The sequence below is a fragment of the Triticum aestivum genome, chromosome 2D (assembly GCF_018294505.1).
Source record: "Triticum aestivum cultivar Chinese Spring chromosome 2D, IWGSC CS RefSeq v2.1, whole genome shotgun sequence".
Lineage (NCBI taxonomy): Eukaryota > Viridiplantae > Streptophyta > Magnoliopsida > Poales > Poaceae > Triticum > Triticum aestivum.
The window spans coordinates 372,444,674-372,450,842 of record NC_057799.1 but is presented as its reverse complement, the minus strand read 5'-3'; positions in this window follow the sequence as shown (position 1 = coordinate 372,450,842).

The following is a 6,169-nucleotide window of genomic DNA, read 5'->3' as shown; positions in this document are numbered from 1 at the left end:
GATCTTGGTTGGCCAAGCTGTTAGATCCAGAAGAAACATCGTCCTTGTAGTTTTTGCCAGCTGCATAACAGGTAACAGCGACCGGTTAGTATATTTGAAGTACATCGGGCAGGTGATGCTGGACGGGTTTAAAGGTGACAAGTACCTAGGCCGTGGCGGGTGCTTGGCATCTCTCCAGACGGTGGGAATCAGGTTAGAAACGTCGAGGGTGATGACGCTGCGCTGGCTGTCGGGGTCCGGTAAGGAGATCTAGAACCGTCGAGTAGGGTGTTTGTGGAGCGGCTCCGGTAGGGTGGACTACGGTGTGGGCGAAGCGGATCTGTGGCCGTGGACGAGGGCGTAGGTGAAGCTGCTCCGGTGGTTGGGTTAAGGATGGTGTCGACGACGCGGATCTGCGGCCGTGGACGGGGCGTCAGAAGCTGCTCCGGTGGTTGGGTTAAGGATGGTGTCGACGATGCGGATCTGCGGCCGTGGACGGGGCGTCAGAAGCTGCTCCGGTGGTTGGGTTAAGGATGGTGTCGACGATGCGGATCTGCGGCCGTGGACGGGGCGTCAGAAGCTGCTCCGGTGGTTGGGTTAAGGGTGGTGTCGACGATGCGGATCTGCGGCCGTGGACGGGGCGTCAGAAGCTGCTCCGGTAGGTTGGATGAGGGTGCGAGGAAGCGGATCTGAGGCCGTGGACTTGTGAGTTGGCAAAGCGGCCCCGGTAGGGTTGAGAATGGTATAGGCGAAGCTACTCCGGTAGGGTTGACGATGGTGTCGGCGAAGCGGCTCCGGTAGGGTTGAGGAAGGTGTCGGCGAAGCGGCTCCGGTAGGGTTGAGGAAGGTGTCGGCGAAGAGGATCAGAGGCCGTCGACGGGGGCGTCGGTGGGGCGGCTCCGGGGGGTGTGGACGAAGCGTCTCCGGTGGGGAGTACGAATGAGCCGCTGCAGATGCGCGGCGGTTGACGAGAGTACCGGCGAAGCAGATCCGGCGCCGTGGACAAGGCCGGCACTGAATGGGCTGTGGTACAGTGGTGGATGAGCAGTCTACTTGTTTCTAGGGGAGGTGGGAGGGGTAGATGCGGCCGCAGAAGCAGATCCGGCGAGGTGGACGCCGCTGGCAGTGAATGGGCTATGGTACGCCGGTGGATGAGCAGTCTAGGGTTTCGAGAGGGGAGGGGAGAAAGGGCGATGAAGTACGGACGGCGTGATGTAAGATGCTCTGGTGCTGTGGAGTTAGTCGTTTTTGCGGGAGGGGGAGAGGAAATGGGGGTGCCGTGTAGTGGGGGAACCGGAAGTTACCAAAGCAGCCCCGACCTATCATGTAGATGAGGGCGGTATTGTAACTGTTGGTCTCCGTGCACCAAGGACAAAAGGGGGATTTCGCATGCTAAAGACTAAGGTGGCGGAAATTTTAGAAGGAGGCGGGAGATTTTGCCGCCCGCGGGATCGTTCGTATCCAGTTTCAACTAATTTTGGACCGTGCTAGCGGGAAGGTCATGCTAGACTGTGTACACGGGGCACGCGTCAGCAGTTAATAACTGGTGTGAAGTCCACCCCAGAAAAAAAGACAATAACTCGGGATGATGCGCCGATAACTTGGACGTTCACACGGGCGCGGCCAATCGTACGGGTGTAGTGGCGCGTTCACAAAAAAGGGATCAAACGCTCAGCCTATGTATTTCTCGTGTAAATAGATAATTTAGTGCCATTGGTTATTTACTTTAAACATAATGCATTGACGTGTTAGTGTAGAGGCGCACAAAAAGAAATGGATATTGTAGTCAGCTACTTAAAAGTGTTACCTCATATGATTACATAGCCTCCATTTCATAAATTGCGTACCCGTTGAATTCATATATGAATATTACATATATTACTTCAAAATAGAAACTTAAATCATCCAAGACTAATGAATTTGAATGCAAGAGTAACAATGGTGCATATACATGATAGCTACATTGGTTGTTTGAAGAAACATCACTGTAACTTTGGCATGCACAACTGAAAAGGTTTATTTAAATAGAAAAAAATGTGATATGTGAGTGTCCAATCTTTATAGCGTTGAATCGATATTGTACCTTTGGCCACGATACGAAGTAGATATTGACTTATGTTCAAGCGATGCACGTCCACGATCGCTAGATAGTGATACGTGAATGAATTGTGCAATCTCTCTCACACGCATACATATCTCATTTCCCTGTGGGCATCGGAATCACACACGCGCACTTCGTGTATTTCTCTCCCTCCGTCAGGGTTAAATTCGTCTTTCTACCCCGTCCTACAAGTCTCTCACACAGAAACACACACGCTCTCTATGTCTAACACGCCCACCCCTTTAATTCCGCCCACCCACAGCCACTAATGTCTCAAAGTATAATAATGTCTCTCACACATATGCTATCTACCTATCCCTTAATATAGCTAGATATGTGTCACACAAACTCCTTCTCCCTACTAGCAAGATGCCCATGCGTTGCACGGAACATCAAGATGCATTTGTATGAGAAGTTTATCTTGTGGGAGAAAAGGATGAACGAGGGAATGCCTTATTTGCAAATGCGGAGAGGGGTGTGGGTATCTTTTTGCAAAATTGCCATAGTTTCCTTCCTGTCCGTCGGATATAAATCGGATGGCCTATATTGCAGGATGGCAGGAACACCATCATCACCAACTCTGTTTTTTATAAGAGTAGAGATATGTGAGTGTCACTGCCCCCCCCCCACACACACCCACACTTCCCAACACCGAAGGAGTAGGGTGACACCTCGATCTTGATACTAATCTATCGACTGGCTTCTCTCTCAAACATACACACACACACACTACCCGGCACCGAAGGAGTAGGGTGGCACATCGATCTTGATAATAATCTATCTACTCCTCTTTCAAACACACACACACACACACTCGCTAGTTGTGCCTCTGTGCCTACCGCGCACACTCTCGATACGTCTTTCTCTCCCTCCCCCCCCAACAATGACAGCAGAAGGGTGACAACTCGATCTGATCATAATCTGTCAATTGGTTTCTCTCTCAAACATTGTGTCTCGGTGCCTCGCTCGGTAGCCCCCTCGATATGTAGACTTCTCGCGCGCGCACAGCTGTAGTGACGATGACGCTGAACCCAGTGTGCCTTGTTTTTACCGGCCTCATGTGATAGTTTTCACCCTGTTTTCTGTTAATTAACAAGGCAACCTTTTCTTTGTTACTACTAGTGAATCTGAAATCATTCGGGGCAGACATAAAATATATCACTTCAACCCAATTATCGCAGCAACTATTTTAAAAGAAATTAGCTAGCTGCCCGTGCGTTGCACGGAACATCAAGATGCATTTGTATGAGTAGTTTATCTTGTGAGAGAAAAGGTTGAACGAGGGAAGGCCTTATTTGCGAACGTGGAGAGACGTGTGGGTATATTTTTGCAAAATTGCCATAGTTTCTTTCCTATCCGTTAGATATAAATCCGACGGCCTATATTGCAGGATGGCACGCACACCATCATCACCAACTCTGTTTTCTACTCCCTCCGTCCGAAAATACTTGTCATCAAAATGGATAAAAAGAGATGTATCTAAAACTAAAATACGTCTAGATACATTTCCTTTTATCCATTTTGATGACAAGTATTTCCGGACGGAGGGAGTATTTGTCTTTTTAGAGATTTCAACAAGTGACTATGACCGGACCTTACCAACATACTCAAAAAAGTAGTCCATAATTTTGATGTTACCCTCTTTTCTTGGCGGTGCAGTGCCATCTGGATACCTCATAAATAAATCAAGGACAAATCTGACCCCTTCCTGAAAAGACATACGGAGCAAAATGAGTGAATCTACACTCTAAAATATGTCTACATACACATCCGTATGTGGTAGTCCATTTGAAATCTGAAAAAGACAAATATTTAGGAACGAATGGAGTATATATAAGAGTAGACATGGAGATATATCTCCAGCATGGTCTACAACAAAAATGTGCTGGGCTGGTTAGCGCCGGATGCTCGCAACGCGATGACATGAGTTCGAATTCTGTCTTTTAACTTTATATTTTTATATTATATATTACTCTACTTATTTAATATATACTTCTTTCGCTACTGTACTGACAGTGGAACCCACAGAGTACTTAGAATACAAGATTAAGGATGGACTTGTTTCTTTTTAACTTTCTGTACGAAGCTGTAGCCACCCTGCAAGTCACGTGTACACTGTACATGCAATTAACTTTTTATAGAGGGACAATCATACAGGCAATTAACTCAAATGGATTGGATGTCACTCTATTATTTCCAGCATAAAGAGCATCTCCAACGGCAGCCGGCAAATTTCCTCCCGCTTCCTTAAGCGGAGGACGACATCAAACGCCAGCGGCATACATTTTTACAACTCTAACCAACCAGATGAAATTCGTGCAAACACGGACTGATTTCATATAAGCATGAAGGATTTCGTATAAAAAAGCCGGATCTTCATATAAACATGATGGATTTCATTACATTTACATGAACTAAGAGGTGCCAATCCGGCTCTCTTGTATAATTAATACTCCCTCCGTCCGGAAATACTTGTCCTAGAAATGGATGTATCTAGACTTATTTTAGTTCTAAATGGCCGCCCGCGGATCCCTTTGTCTTCCTCATGTCCGTCAGACACTTGCGGGGTCGACGAAGGTCCTCGGAAGAGACGAAGCAGCAAAGAAACCACCTGAATCCGCGGTCGTCGCCTCGGCGGTGGCCTTCATGGGTCCCAAGTGGCGGCGGCCTCCCGTGTTCTACTTCTCCTCGATGATGGCGGCGGACACGGAGAAGCTGGCCACCGACTCGTCGCTCTCCACGCACCCGGCTTCTGTCTCTGCCTGCATGGCGCTGCCGCAGGCACGGGAGGCGCGCCCACAGACACGGGAGGCGCGGCCACCGCAGACACTGGTGGCGCGGTACGACGCGGCAGCGACGGCGCCCGTACCGGCGTGCTAGCCGCCGTGCCGGCGTGGAGCAACTCGCCACTCCTCATCGAGCTGAACTGGAGCGGCGAGTTGCTGAACCACGCGCCTGCTTGGGGCGGCAACTGGCTCCGTCGGGCCAAGCGAGGTTGGTGAAGCACCGAGCGGCCTCGCCCGTATCCGGAGGGCTCGGCGGGCCACCCAGCCGGGTAATATGCCGGAGAACGGCTCATCGGAAGCCATCGGAAGAGTGGAGAAAATGGTGAAGGAGGAGATGGGGGAGCGGCGGAGGGGTGCGATTCTTGCCCGCTGTCTGTCTGGCCTCGTGTAAATAGAGGGCGGACGGTAGGAGCTTGGCCGGCGTCTGGCCTCGTTTAAACTGAGGGCGGACGGGAGGAGCTCGGCCGGTGTTGCGTTTAATTCCGGCCCGCTCATGAACGGACGTGTGGCAGGAGTAGGATTCTCGGTTTGCATGCGGGTTTAACGGAGGGGTTTAATGGAGGCGCCGGGCGTGCAGCGGGCGGCGCAGTACTATTCGATTTGACAGCAGTAATGAGCCGTCAAATCACAAAGGCCCTCGCCTCTCGTGAAACCGACCGAGCTAGACTGCCCCGCCCTCTAGCCTTTTAAAAAATGTATATACTCCACTTTTGTACAGTAGTAGTATCGATGGATTGCGCCATGGAGCAAAACTTGAAATTAAAAAAAAGGTGGTACATATAGAGAGCGCTCGTCGCCAAATTATGCATATAGTACTATTAAAAAGGCTTGTCACAATAATGGTGTCCAGCACAAGTGCACAACCCACCCCTCAAATAAAACTAAGCACCCTGGAATTCTTTGACAAAACTAAGCACCCTGAAATTCTTTGACAACTAAACTGCTGGCTATATGATGTTGGCCATATATATTGTACGTATATAATGTGAAGAAACGAGTGGTAGTACTATACCAACTAAAAGATGAAATGTAAGAAATACTAGTATGTACGTACTGAAGAGTTAAAGTAACAAGAAGAAACATAACATAGTTCTGCTGGGGGCTCAGCACAACACACCCCTCAAATTAAATTAAGCACACCTGAAATTAAACTTTGCAACTATTCCGGTAGACACTGCATTAGAACCACCATGAGCAACGACACTGCCACCTTACTCGGAGTCCTCGTCCACGTCCTCGACTTCGTCCTTGTCCCTCTTCCTCTTGGCCGATACTTCTTTGCTTGAACCGCACACTTGGCTGT